Below are 14133 nucleotides of genomic sequence, written 5' to 3'. Positions count from 1 at the left end.
TCCTATTCTGCCATCTTCCCCAGTGATATTAGTTTGAAGATGCTAAGTTTTAGAGTGGTTTTTAAACATCACATTATATATTAATTCACTTCATTTCTATTCCTTTCCACTTACTAAATGCAAAGCTTATTATCTTTATGTATAAGTTTCAACAACTGTAAAATGTGAAGAGTTCCATAAGAATGTTATAGGAATAAACTCAATAAATATGTATAAAATCCCTTAAAATATTAATGTGAACATAGTAATAATAAAATAAATGTCAACTAAAGTTTATTCTTTCAACAAAAATTACTACTTTCTTACTCTGTGTCAAGTACTGTACACAGATACGACATGTTCATGGATCTCATAATCCATATTGGCTCAATATGCTTATATAATATTATCATATGAGAATTTCTTGAACTTTTATTGGTCTCCTTTGACAAAGAATGTGCCGCTGAAGACAGGGAGTTGTCTTTTCCAAACTTTCTATATTTTGAAGATTTCACTGAGTTTTGCATATAATAAATGTATAATTAATATTTTTGAATTAATTTGTGAAAGACTGAAGCAATGGCAATCTTGAGGCTAAAAATAATGTCCAAAATCTGTCAGGATCTATTAGTAGATTTTAAAATAACAATTGTTCCCATCCTGTATCTAAAAGACCAAAAGCCTGATTTTGGAAATAGGAAAATAATGGCACAGAAATACTAAAACATAATATTTACAGTTTCAACACAAGTGAGATAAGAGTAGTTCAAACAAAGGTATTCTTTGATCTAGGTTATTCATTCAATAAAATTTATTGAATACTGCCTCTATATCAAACTCTTTTTCTTTTACTTTATTGTTTATCATCACTCCAAATATAGTTATATTTTTAAAATATAATAAGTGATCTTAGAATTACATAGAGATGTCTTATATCTTTCAAATAAATTTAATCTGGCCTTTTGATAATTGGATGAGCTTAGGAGTATATAGTTTTTAAAAGTTCCTAAATGTTGAGAACATATATACAATATAATAGTACCTAATATATTTTATTTATATCTTCTCTTTACATTAAGATAAACAATACAGAACTAAATCAGTTTCTGAAAAATTAGGTCAATTCAGTGCCATTAATATCTCAAGTTACATACTGATTCTATGCAAGAGAGGTTTCCTCTTAAAGACAAAATAATTGTGATATAGTTTCTACAAATAAATTTTAATTTTATAATGTGTATTTTACCACAGTATCTTGTATCAATGAGAATATTCTGTCAATATAGATCTCTAGTCAAAAGAGTTAAATCATAGCTACAATTACAATTACAATTTCTGTAATTTTCTATGACCACAAAAAAACAGCATTTTCAAAATATTTATGAATTTTTCACATTTTGTTTTGATCTTAGAACTTGAAAAATGTTGACCAATGGCATTGAGTTATATTGGCATTGATTAATTTTTATCATTTAATTTTTTTCTAGATTGCATTTTTCCTTTTAGATACACATCCCAGTTGCCATTTGAATACAACATGACATATATTCTAAAAGTTGTACAAATTCATTTCATTTGAAAGGACACAGAAATTGAAGTAATTTAAACTCTGTGTTATGCTGCACGATTTAGAATTCACTTCCTTGGGGTTCAGTGTCCCTTGTAAAAGAACATGATAATGAATCGAGGGATCAAAAGCCTAGCTCTTTCAATTTAAAAAATGCTGGAAATATTTTTCGTTTTTCTTGTCTTGTGTGCAGTAGCAGTTTAAGCTTACTAAAACGAAAATTATAAAATTAAAGATGGCATGACTGCCAAGTGACAATCCACTATTACCATATATATGTACATCATCATGTTTCAGAAGTTCTTGCCCATACCACTTACAGAGTGCCTATGCACAGATCCCCACAGTCTGAATACTAAGATTCCAAAAGAGTGATATTAGTGAGCTCTTCACCATGATGCTGTGTTTCTCAGGATTCCTTGACAGACATTCTTTTCCCAGAAAAACAAACAAACAAACAAACACAAAGTTCTAATAAGCCCCACTGAAAAGACAAGTTGAAATATGCATATGTTCTCATTCAGTTACTTCTCCAGCAGTGTAGCCCCAATAGAACATGGTATGTTTATACCAGGAGATAGGAAAAAAATAACATTATCTGCTAAAGCCTAAAATGGCACACAATTCAAACGTCCATCATACATAAAAGAAAAATTTCTGATGCAATTATGCAATAAAAATGAGAAAACTACAAATGCATGCAATCATATGCATAGATATCACAAACACTCGGTAAGCTGAAAATAATTTAGATACCAGAGTATACACCAGTATTCTTCTACATATAATATCCAAAAATTGCAAAGCTATACCATACTATGTCAAAAGACAGAAAAACTTGGTAAACTATAATATTAAGAGTTGTGCTTATTTGTGTATGTGTTATATTTCACACACAAAAAAAAAAAGTTAAAAGAATTTTAAGAAGAGGGAGGTACTAAAAGCAGCTGACAAGCTGTGAGTTTTGTTCACTTGTGGCTATATTTTATTAAAGATTATAATATTACCAGAATATCTGGAATCAGGTAATAATATACGCCTCACGGTAAAAGAAGGGAACAAATATATAATCAAGAGTCAATAGGTCACGGAGGCTTCATGGTTTATTAACTTGATGGCATAATATTTTCACTGGCCAACCAAATTCTTTTGTTTACTCTATCCTCTCATTTATGGTGTCAGATGAACACCACTGCACTCGGACCAGCCCGGTGTCAGATGAAAAATCCCTAGCAAGTAGAACCTACTTTGGCCTCTCTGTGCATGCATTCTCGGAACTGATCACTTGTATTCAAAATGTATTTGTCTACAAAAAGGGAATAAACTAAAACTTCATCCAGTTATTTCTGTTGCATGGATCCTGGATTTGGATTTAGGATATATAGTACAGTAATCTAAATGCAACAGAAAATTTATCTACATACAACAGACAACCTGGCAATTACAATAAAATGTCTTATTTGGAAAAGGGAAGAATTAAAATTAAAAAAGAGGAATTATCCACTCAAGTGTTCAAGTGTTGTTTTTCTGTTTTTTAGTGTAGCTGTGTGTAATAAACATATGCTCACAAGCTTATATGAAGGAAGGAAGGGCTTTTTTTTTTTTTTTTTACATTAACACAGCTGATTTGGGATTAAGAGAATTGTCTTCTTGGAGGCTTTATTTCTTTGCATACTTAATTCCTGAGTATAGTGAGAGGTCAGGGGTATTTGGATTACTTTAGTACTTCAACAGTCAAAAGGGTATTGTTAGTCAACCTTTGGATTTCTTCGGCAATACTTAAAATGAAGAAATTATCTGGTATGGGTGTCAAATCTAAAAGGATATAGAGAATTAATATGTGGGAGCTAGCCTTAACTGGGATAAGAAAAGGATCCAGATCAAGATGCAGGCTAGCACAGAATTTTAGAGCTCAGACAGTCTGGAGTGTATACATGTAAACGGCTGGTCTCTGCAGAGGGTCAGAGAATACTCAAGATAAAGGTGTCTATGAGGGGGATGGCAGTCCAGCATAGGCTGTAAATTCAAGAGAGGTAAGGAGGGCAGGCAGACAGAAAAGGGGGTAGGGATGGCAATGAAAAACTGGTTAGACTTAGGGGGTGTTATGGGCTGAATTATGTCTCTCCAATTTATATGCCAAAGTCATAACCCCCAGTACTTCATGATGTAGCACTAGGATCTTTAGAGGGGTGGTTCAGTTAACATGAAGTCATTAGAGACGGCCTTAATCTAATATGACTGATGCCATAAGAAGAGGAAATTTGGACAGAAGCATGCAAAGAGAGGAGCCAATGTGAAGACTCAGGGAGAAGACAGCCTCTGTAAGCCAAGGAGAGAGGCCTGGAGAAGATCCTTCCCTTATGGCCCTTAGAAGAAACCAGCCCTGCCAACATTTTGATCTTGGACTTTTAGCCTCCAAAACTGTGAGAAAATAAATTTCTGTTGTTTAAGCCACCTCGCCTGTGGTATTTTGACAAGAAAAGTCTATCAGTTGAGTAAGTAAATAGACTAAGGATAATTGGAACCAAATTTCTCACTGTCAGACAAGGGAGGTATAACTGTGGAAAGGAAAAACTAAATGAAACTTGATAATTTTGGATTAGAATTAGAAGTTAATAGTATGAATTCATATAACAATATGTGTATAGCTCCTGTCCAGTATCAGAAGGCTTGCAAACTGCAATATCACACTTAATGCCTAGAACTTAGTTATGAAATACCATTTTCTTTTAAAAATAGAACAAAAAAAAAGGGGGTGCCTGGGTGGCTCAGTCGGTTAGGCATCTGACTTTGGCTGAAGTCATGATTTCAGGGGTCATGAGTTCGAGCCCTGAATCAGGCTCTGTCCTGACAGTGCAGAGCCTGGAGCCTGCTTCAGATTCTGTGTCTCCTTCTCTCTCTGCTCATTCATTTTCTCTCTCTCTCTCTCTCTCTCTCTCTCATTCCCTCTCTCCCCCTCTACTCTCTCTCTCTCAAAAATAGATAAACATTTTTTAAAAAATTAAAAAATATAAATAAAACAAAGACATAACACAGGCCTCTTAGGAAAATGACTGATACAAACTCAGTGTCAGAAAAAGAATAAGGTGAATTTGAAATATCTTTAGTGAAAATATGGAAAGAACCTAAGTGTCCATCAACTGACAAATGGATCAAGAAGATGTGGTTCATCTATACAATGAATAATACATGGCAATGAGAACAAATGAAATCTGGCCATTTGTAGCAACGTGGATGGAACTTGAGGGTGTTATGCTGAGTGAAATAAGTCAGGCAGAGAAGGACAGAAACCATATGTTTGCATGTATAGGTGGATTAGGAGGAACTTAATTGAGGAGCATGGAGGAGGAGAAGGGGAAAATAGTTGGGGAGAGGGAGTGAGGCAAATCATGAGAGACTCCTGAATGCTGAGAACAAACTGAGGGGTGGGGGTGAGGGGAAGGGGGACTGATGGGCACGGAGGAGGGCACTTGTAGGGATGAGCACTGGGTGTTATATGGAAACCAACTTGAAAATAAGCTATTTAAGAAAAAAAATTAAATTAAAAAAAGAAATATCTTATTGCGTACAACATAGTAGCTAAGGGACAACATTTTAGTGATTTGAAAACAGTTGCTAAAAAATATAGTTAGTATATACAAGTTGCTATAGCTTAAAAAAGACCTAAATATTTTGATTTATTATAGCTAATTTAGGTCTTTTATTATAAATTGAAGCCAGGAACCTCTTTAAACTTGAAACATTAATCAAGGTAAAATTACAATGAAGTCATTATTCCATATATAATATTAAATTAAGCAGAATTATATATATGAGTGTTATCAGATATCCTGGGTATTAATTAAAATAAGATAGCAAAATTTATATATGATTTCACTTTATATATGATCAGTTTCATGAATCTGTAATAACATTTCAGTCATAAAAAAACAGTATATTTAAAAATTCATTTTAATTCCATGCAAATAGCATCTTATTGCAATTATACATAGAAGAGATTAAGGTACACTTTCAGGGGTGAATAGCTGACTATTAATGCATCTGGCTCATCATTTTTCCTCAAAATTTGTCTCAGTAGTCATATATATATAAATGTGCTAATATAATTGAATCCATAATATATCAAATCCTGAGTGTTATCCATTTCAAAACACATAGCAATAATTTTAAAATAAAATAATAAGGTATATGCAAACTAATTATGAAAAAAACAAAAGCTGCTATTTTACTAATATTGAGAACTTATGCAAATTATTGTATTTTAGTCATAAGAGATCTTCATCACTCTGTATAGTATGCAAATAAAATATCTCATCATTTTAAAATACTTCTAAACTAGTAATTTTTGCAAATTATACAGCATTTTAAAAATTATTTTTTCCTGAGGAAAATCTTCAAATAAAAAGGAAAGTCTAGAATTAAAATAAAATGTAAAATGGATTGAAATGGGAAATAGTTTTATGGATTCTAAGAAGTGTATGTTAAAAAAGAAAAAGTGATTTTGGTAAAAGATTCAATCTCAGGTTGAATTACAAATATTTACTGATGACCATTTTTTTTCTTTTAAAAAAATGTTATTTATTTATTTTGAGAGAGAGAGGGAGTGAGCAGGGGAGGGGCAGAGAGAGGGAGAGAGAGAGAATCCTAAGCAGCCTCTGCAGTGTCAGTGCAGAGCCCAGTACAGGGGCTCACACACCACAAGATCATTACCTGAGCTGAAATCAAGGGTCGGACGATTACCCAACTGAGCCACCCAGGGATCCCAACATATTTTTGTTTTTTAAACTCTAATCACTGCTCCTATCTGTTATTACTTCTATGGAATATTTTCAGATTAATTTTAGGTATTTTTAAATAAATACCTGGTCCTTATATCTGGTTATTGTTGCAGCCTTGTCTGCTTTATATAGTGAACTGTGTTTTCCACTTAGTGATTCTTCTGTTCCAAATATAAAGAACAACTTATAATATCAGACTGTCATTATTTTTACTCCCCTAAAAATGTAAAATATAAATGCAAAAAATATGCTTAGGTATTAATTTATATTATTTTGTAACAGATAAATGTGTTTTGGAACACTTCATGATTTCTGGTCCCTAGCAAGTTACCAATCCTTTCTAAATCTTTGCATCCATGAATGGTTAATGTTGTGTTACTGTTATTAAGAGCTTAAATTAGAAATTTCTAGACTCCTAGAAAAAAAAAAATTTCCAACAAAAGCTTTATTTGGGAATTTGTTGGTTTATAGAGGAAAAGTAACTTGATTTGCTGATATTAGAAAATTCCTCAAAGATAAAAACAAAAGATATATGATAATGAGAAAATTTTTTGAAATTTTCTAGAAAGGAGGAAGAAAATAAAAGTTTGTAGATTCCTTTAGTAGAACCTTGAATTGACTGCATAGTTCATTATGAAGATGAAACACTTGAAAACACTTGAAAACACTGAAGCAAAGGGTCTCAGTTCTGGCCATGAGTCCAGTGTTTTCAACTTGAAAGAAGAAAAGCAAAACTCTCTGCCTTCAAAAGGCCAAGTATGCTTATGCAAAGGTCATTTCATCATAACTGGTATACACTAACGATAGAAAATATTGTCTGCATTTTCTAGACTAGGGAAGATTCCTTGGGACAATCTAGTTTTTATGGAGAATGAGCTAAACCCTCCAATTATAATGAAGTTTAAATTCCTGCCAAGCATATTAATGTAGGGCCAGAATAATTATTAAATTTAGAAAAATAAAGTGATATAAAAATTATAGGTATATAAATCTGGTTATGCTTTCTAGCTTCCCCATCCATTTCTTTGCATAATGTCCTTTTTCTCTCTTCTTTTTGGGATGGTGCATGTTCAGAAGCCAAGGAAATGAATGGTAAGGCCATAGAAGTGGCCACATTAACCTCAAGAAATCAATGGTGGAGCCAGAAATCAAGGAGGTGACTAGCATGGTTAGGATATACAGGGTAATGTAGGAAATAAATAAATATATTGGAGATAATGGGAATAAGATTTCTCATTGTCAGAGAAAGGTTTTATAAATATGGGAAAGAAGAAGAAAACTAGGAAAACAAACACAATAATATGAACAAATTCCTTTCATTTTAGATTCAAATTAGATGTGCTGATGTGAAGTCACAGATATTCAAGATAGAATGATAGATGGTTGCTAGATATAGATGATATATAGATATAGATATAAATATGTAGAAATATGGGTATAGAAGAGATATAGGTATAGATATAGACAGGTGGACAGAAATAGATATATTTATGTGGATATGTATATACTGATATGTGTACATGTATACCTCTAACTGTAATTCACCATAAAGTTTCATGTGAGCCTTCACCCTCCCATTGCTATTTGTAATTTCTTTGAGAGTGAAAAAATTGGCTATCATCTGCAATTCATTTACTTGTTTACTTAACCCTATATATGTATACATATCAAGTAGTTTCAGAATAACTAATCCAGGTTCATATGGAAAACACACTAACAATTCTTTTTGGGTTTCACATTACAATTGCCAGTCAAAACACTATCTTCCAAAATTTCTTAGCGGTAGTTTCTTTTCCAACCAGGTGTCTGATAAATTTTCCTTCAAATTTCCTTTCGTTTACATTTATATCCTTTATACTGAGCACTTCCTTTCAGGATAATTTTTCACTTCACCTCTTCTCTCTTGATTTCTGTTTGAGTGTAATTAAACAACTAATTACATTTTTATGACAATTATCTTTTTTTTTAATTTGGTTGTTTTAAAAACTCCACTTATCGTTTTTGAAAAATTATCAACCTTTTAAAATATTTTGACAGCATTCTATACATCTTTGTTTTATTTATTTATTATTTTTTAATGTTCATTTTTGAGAGAGTCAGAGTACAAGTAGGAAAAGGGCAGGAAGACAGGGAGACACAGAATTTGAAGCAGGCTCCAGGCTCTGAATTGTCAGCACAGAGCTTGATGCGGGGCTCTAATGCACAAACTTTGAGATCATGACCTGAGCCGAAGTCAGACAACTGACTGAGCCACCTAGCTGCCCCTATATGTCTTTAATTACATTAAGCATGAATAGCTATGCTCTGAATCAGATTACTTCAATATCTCCAGTTTCTTTGGACTCCTCAATTTTATATTTCTGGATTGTATTTTTTATTTGGCTCAATTATCCCTTTTTTTTTCTTGTAATGTGAACTCAAAATTGTTTAACTTGTTTAGTAGAAATAATTTGTTGCTTACATATAAAGTTCATTCCTCTAGAAGCATTTCAAAATCTTTCAACAAGAATGACGCTATAGATACAAAAAACACATACTCATTTATATAAAATGTCAGACTTGGCATACTTAGAATTATATGCATTAGGGTAGTTTGAATTNCTTTAAGATCAACACAAACAAGTTCCGTTGCCAACTATAACTTCAAGGTTTGATGTCCTCAACTTTTAGAGATTTCTATTTTATTTCCAGTGTCTCTGATTCAACCTGCCATTTTACACGTGTACGAGGCTCTGTCACCTCTCTGCCATATGTGGATTAAAAAGCACATGCTCTGAATCACCAGTGTTAGCAGTGTAAAGCAAAAATCACATTCGTAGCCAATACACCTCTTTTAAAAATGTAATTTTTGTAAGTTTCTGATCTGTGTAAGATTCCCTGCATGTTCATTATTACTTTGGAAAAGAAAGATTTTCTAGAATATCTGCTTGTTCTATACTTGTAAATACTCTGAATTTGGAGGTTTCTCAAAGCATGTGGTGAGTTTGATTTCCCAAGTGATTTTTTTCTTCCTTAGTCAAGTGTTGTAGAGTAAAATTCATAACTGCTATCAATTTGATTTTTTAAAATTTATTCAAATTATTCACATGGCCATAGATAAATGAGAAGTCTTTAATCTTCCCAGGTCTTAGGATAATTAAGAGTTAATGTTTTATAAGGCAGTGAGTGAAAGGTACAAATGTCCAAAGGAAAAAAAAAAACTTAGCCTGAAATATTTCAATTCACAATATTAAGGATAATCAGATAAATACAAAATTTTTGAGGTGGACATGATAAGTCCATTCTAAAATCTTTAAAATTCTGCGCTTAAGTACAGATATTTTTTTCCTTCCATCATTTTCTCATAAGAAGAAGACAAAAAAAAAATCTCCTTCATGAAACAAGAATCTGTTTTTTGAGTGGTTTCTTCTTCTGTGAAGTAATCAACTTCAAATATTTAAAAACTACAGAATTCTATAATACTTATGATATTTTTCCTTTTTTAAGTTTATTTAAATATCTTTAGAGACAGAAAGAGAGTGTGTATAATCAGGGAAGGGGCAGAGGGAGAGATGGAGAGAGAATCCCAAGCAAGCTCCATGCAGTCAACACAGAGTTCAATGCTGGGCTTTATTCCACAAACCACAATTTCATGATACAAGCCAAAATCAAGAGTCAGATTCTTAACTGACTGAAATACCCAGATGCCCACTTTTATTTTCTTATTTGTGGTTTCTATAGGTGAGCTTTCTCTATTTTCAACAGGCATATTACAAACAAGCATGTACACAGAGTTTAATATAGTACAATGCAAGACAGAGAGAAAGGATATACTAGACAATGAGAAATGAAAAACTAGATGGGATTCATATCAAATTATTAATGAGGAATAAAATGTGAGTGAATTTTGAAATACTATAATTAATAATTTCCAAAGAGATAAATACACTAAAAAAATAAAATAAGCCTAACAAATAAAGAAGCATCAGTCAGCTGTGGGAAAATTTCAAGCAGTCTGACCTATATTTAATTGGAGTCCCCAAGAAGAAGAATGTGAAGAAATATGTATGTATATGTAAAGAAATAATGCCTAAAATCATTTCAAATTTGATGGAAACTATAAACTGAAACAAGAAGGTCAATGAAACCTATGCATAAGAAACAGGAAGAAAACATTACAGTCAAGTTTCGTAGATAGATAGATACACAATATATATACATATATTTGAGTTTCCCTTATTTATATGCATAAAATCAAGTTTTTATTTTCCTAAAATATAGGAAAACAAAAGTACATTGTTATTTAATAAGCCACAAAGAATATAATAGTAATAACAATCTCCCCCAAAAGGTTGAAAAACAAATAATATTAATAGTCAAAGTAAATACAAATGATGTAAATACTTCAATTAAAAGGCAGAGATGATCACACTAGGAAACATATTTACTATATATTATCTAAAGAAATCCTCTTTAAGTATAAGAAATATCTATTTTCAAAGAAATGCTGGGAAAAGATATACTAGTATTAGTCAAAAGAAATCCAAAGGGACAGAAGTACATCAGACATAATGGATTCCATAGTAAAAAGATTATCCCAAGGAATTAAAAAGTTATTTCATAAAGATACACTTATTTTTTCCTTAAGAAGATATAGTGTGTGAAGTAAAAACTGATAAAACTTCAAAGAAAAATAGATAATCCCACAATTATAGCCAGATTCAACATCTCCTCTCCATAATTGATATAATGATTCTAGAGAAATTATAAAACAATATAATGACTATCCATTAACTTGACCTAACTAACATTTATAGGAAATTACACGCAAAACAGCAGAATGCACAACTTTTCAGGTACACAGTACATTTACCAAGATGTCATGACATGGACCTTACAAGTTTCTATAATTAAAAAAAAAAAAATTCAAGTCACACAATATGTTCTCTGATCACTATGGATAAGTAAAAGAGGTCTGGAAAATCCTCATTATATAGAAAATAAATAGAATAAGCCTAATTAATTAATGAGTCATTTAATAATTTGAGCAACATTAAACTGAATTAAAATAAAATGCAATACAATATAATTTGGGAATGCAGCTAAAGCAGTGTCTACTGGGATGCTTACAGCACTGAGCAATTATATTAAATATAAGAAAGTCATTAAAACAATAGCCCTCAATTGCACATTAAAAAACCAAAAAGGAATAATAACACAAAAATATGTAGTAAATATTAAATGATAAAAAAATAAGAACAGAATGCAATGAAATAGAAAACAGAGTAACAGAATACAGAAAAACTTACAAAATAAAAATTGGCTGTAATGAATAGAATTCCAGCCAGAATTAGGAAAAGAAAAGAAAGACAGGAATTACTAAATACTAATATCAGGAATGGATGAGAATGGTAAATCCAGATGTACATCAACCAAACATATATATTCAGTTTATTTTGAAAAAGATGCCCAGGTAAATTCACTGGTACTAGAACAACTGGATAGCAATATGAAACATAATAATGATAACTTTTTTCCTTACATTACACAATACGCAAGAATTAGCTTATATATTTTTTATCATATGCCTACATATAATACCTGAAATGAGGGGTGTCTGTGTGGCTCAGTAGGTTAAGCATCTGACTCTTGATTTTGGCTCAGGTCATGATCCTAAGGTTGTGGGATCAAGCCCCACATTGGGTTCTGCACTGAGAGTGGAACCTGCTTTGGATTCTCTCTGTCTCTCTGTCTCTGTCTCTCTGTCTCTGTCTCTCTCTCTCGCCCCACCACTTCTCTCTCTTTCTCTCAAAATAAATAATTTCAAAACATAGCTGAAACTATAAATTTCTAGAAGATAGGTAAGAAAATTTTAATGACCTTAGGTTTTACTAAGATTTATGAGTTATTTAAAAAAGTAAGCACACCTAAAGCACAACCTATTAGAGAAAAAAACTGATAAACTAAACTTTATCAAAATGAAGAACTTTTGTTCTTTTTATAACTCTGTTAAATAAAGGAAGAAACAATCCACATACTTACAGAAAATAAAGTAATGTATTCATAAAGAACACTCAAAATTCAATAATAAGAAAATAATATTTTTAATTAGTACAATAATTGAATAGACAATTCACCAAATAAGACAGATTAGAAATATTCACATGAAAAGATGTTCACCATCACTAAATATTTGGGAAGTAGAAATTGAAACTTAAATGAGCTATCTATAAGCTTCTATTTGAATGACTAAAATTAAGTCTGACTATAGCAAGTGTTATCAAGGATGTGGAGCAATACTAATGGCAGGAATGCAAAATGGTATCATTTCTTTGGAAAGCAGTTGACAGCTTCTTAAAAAGTTAAATATATACTTACTATATCATCTAGCCACTATAGTACTAGGTATATACTGAGCAGAAATGAAAACATCTGTTCAAAGACTTATTGATAATAAGTGACTATTCATAGCTACTCTCTTTGTAGATAGCCAATTACTGGAATCAATCCAAACATCTACCAATTAGGGAACAGATGTATAAACCATACAGTGGAAAATAACTCAGCAAAGAAATGAAAGGAATATAGAGATACTAAGTACATGGATGAATTTCTAAATAGCTATGTAGAATGGAAGAAGCCAGAGAACAGATTATTCCATTTACATAAATTTTTGGAAAAGGCAAACTAATCTATGTTCAGGTCAATGGTTGCTTGTGGACATGGGCTAGGTGTCAGAGAGGTATGAAGAGAAAGTTTAAAAGATGCACAAGACAGCCCATGGGAATGATGGTTATATATACATTTTTTTTTCTTAGTTGTGGTGATTGTTTCACAAATGTATACAGTTGTCAATGTCAAATTTCACACTTTAAATATGTGGCATTTATTGTTTTTCAATTTTTGCCACAATGAAGCTGTAATTTCAGAAAAATAAAGATATAGTGAGACAGAAGCACTTTACTCTCTTGCTCTCTTGTCTAACTCTCCTCTTTGTAAATTATCTCATAGTAGTGAAGAGACTCAAATGTTGTATTTATGCCATGTTCAGTTAATATTGGTTTAATAACTACTTCTTTTAAGAGATAAATAATTATTAACTAACAAATGGCCAAGCAACACCCTGTTGCTCACTATTATGAAATATAGTTATGGTTCCACGGGCATATACTTATGTAATAAGATAAACAGTTCCTATTTATCTAGTGAAATTGAATGCAATTCTTTTTTTTTTTTTTTTTTATTTCTAGGAGAGAGAGAGACAGCGTGAGCAGGGGAGGGTCAGAGAGAGAGGGAATCACAGACTCTGAAACAGGCTCCACGCTCTGAGCTGGCAGTCAGCACAGAGCCCGACGCGGGGCTCGAACCCACGAACCGCGAGATCATGACCTAAGCGAAAGTCGGACGCTTAACCGACTGAGCCACCCAGGCGCCCCTGCAATTAATTTTTTAATACCTTTCTGGTTTTGATCAATTATTTCACTAGCCCTAAGATTATTTAACAGATTGTTTTAATCCATTAGGACTACTACAAGAAAATACCAGAAATTGGTAGCTTATAAACAACAGAGTTTTATGTCACAAAGCTCTGGAAGGTGAGAAATCCAAGATCAGGGTGCTAGCATTATTGTGTGAGGGCCCTCTTCCTGTTTCATAACCAGTGCCTTCTTGCTGTGTTCTCACACCGTGGGAGGGCCTGGGGAGCTCTGTGGAGTCGTTTTTTATAAGAGCACAAAACACATTCATAGAGGTTATATTTTCATTAGGTACACACCTCCCAAAGACCCCAATCTCTTAATAGAATCACATTGAATGTTAAGATCCAACATA

The sequence above is a fragment of the Crocuta crocuta genome, unplaced genomic scaffold, assembly GCF_008692635.1.
Source record: "Crocuta crocuta isolate KB4526 unplaced genomic scaffold, BGI_CrCroc_1.0 scaffold115, whole genome shotgun sequence".
NCBI lineage: Eukaryota > Metazoa > Chordata > Mammalia > Carnivora > Hyaenidae > Crocuta > Crocuta crocuta.
Note: the sequence above shows the minus strand (reverse complement) of the source record.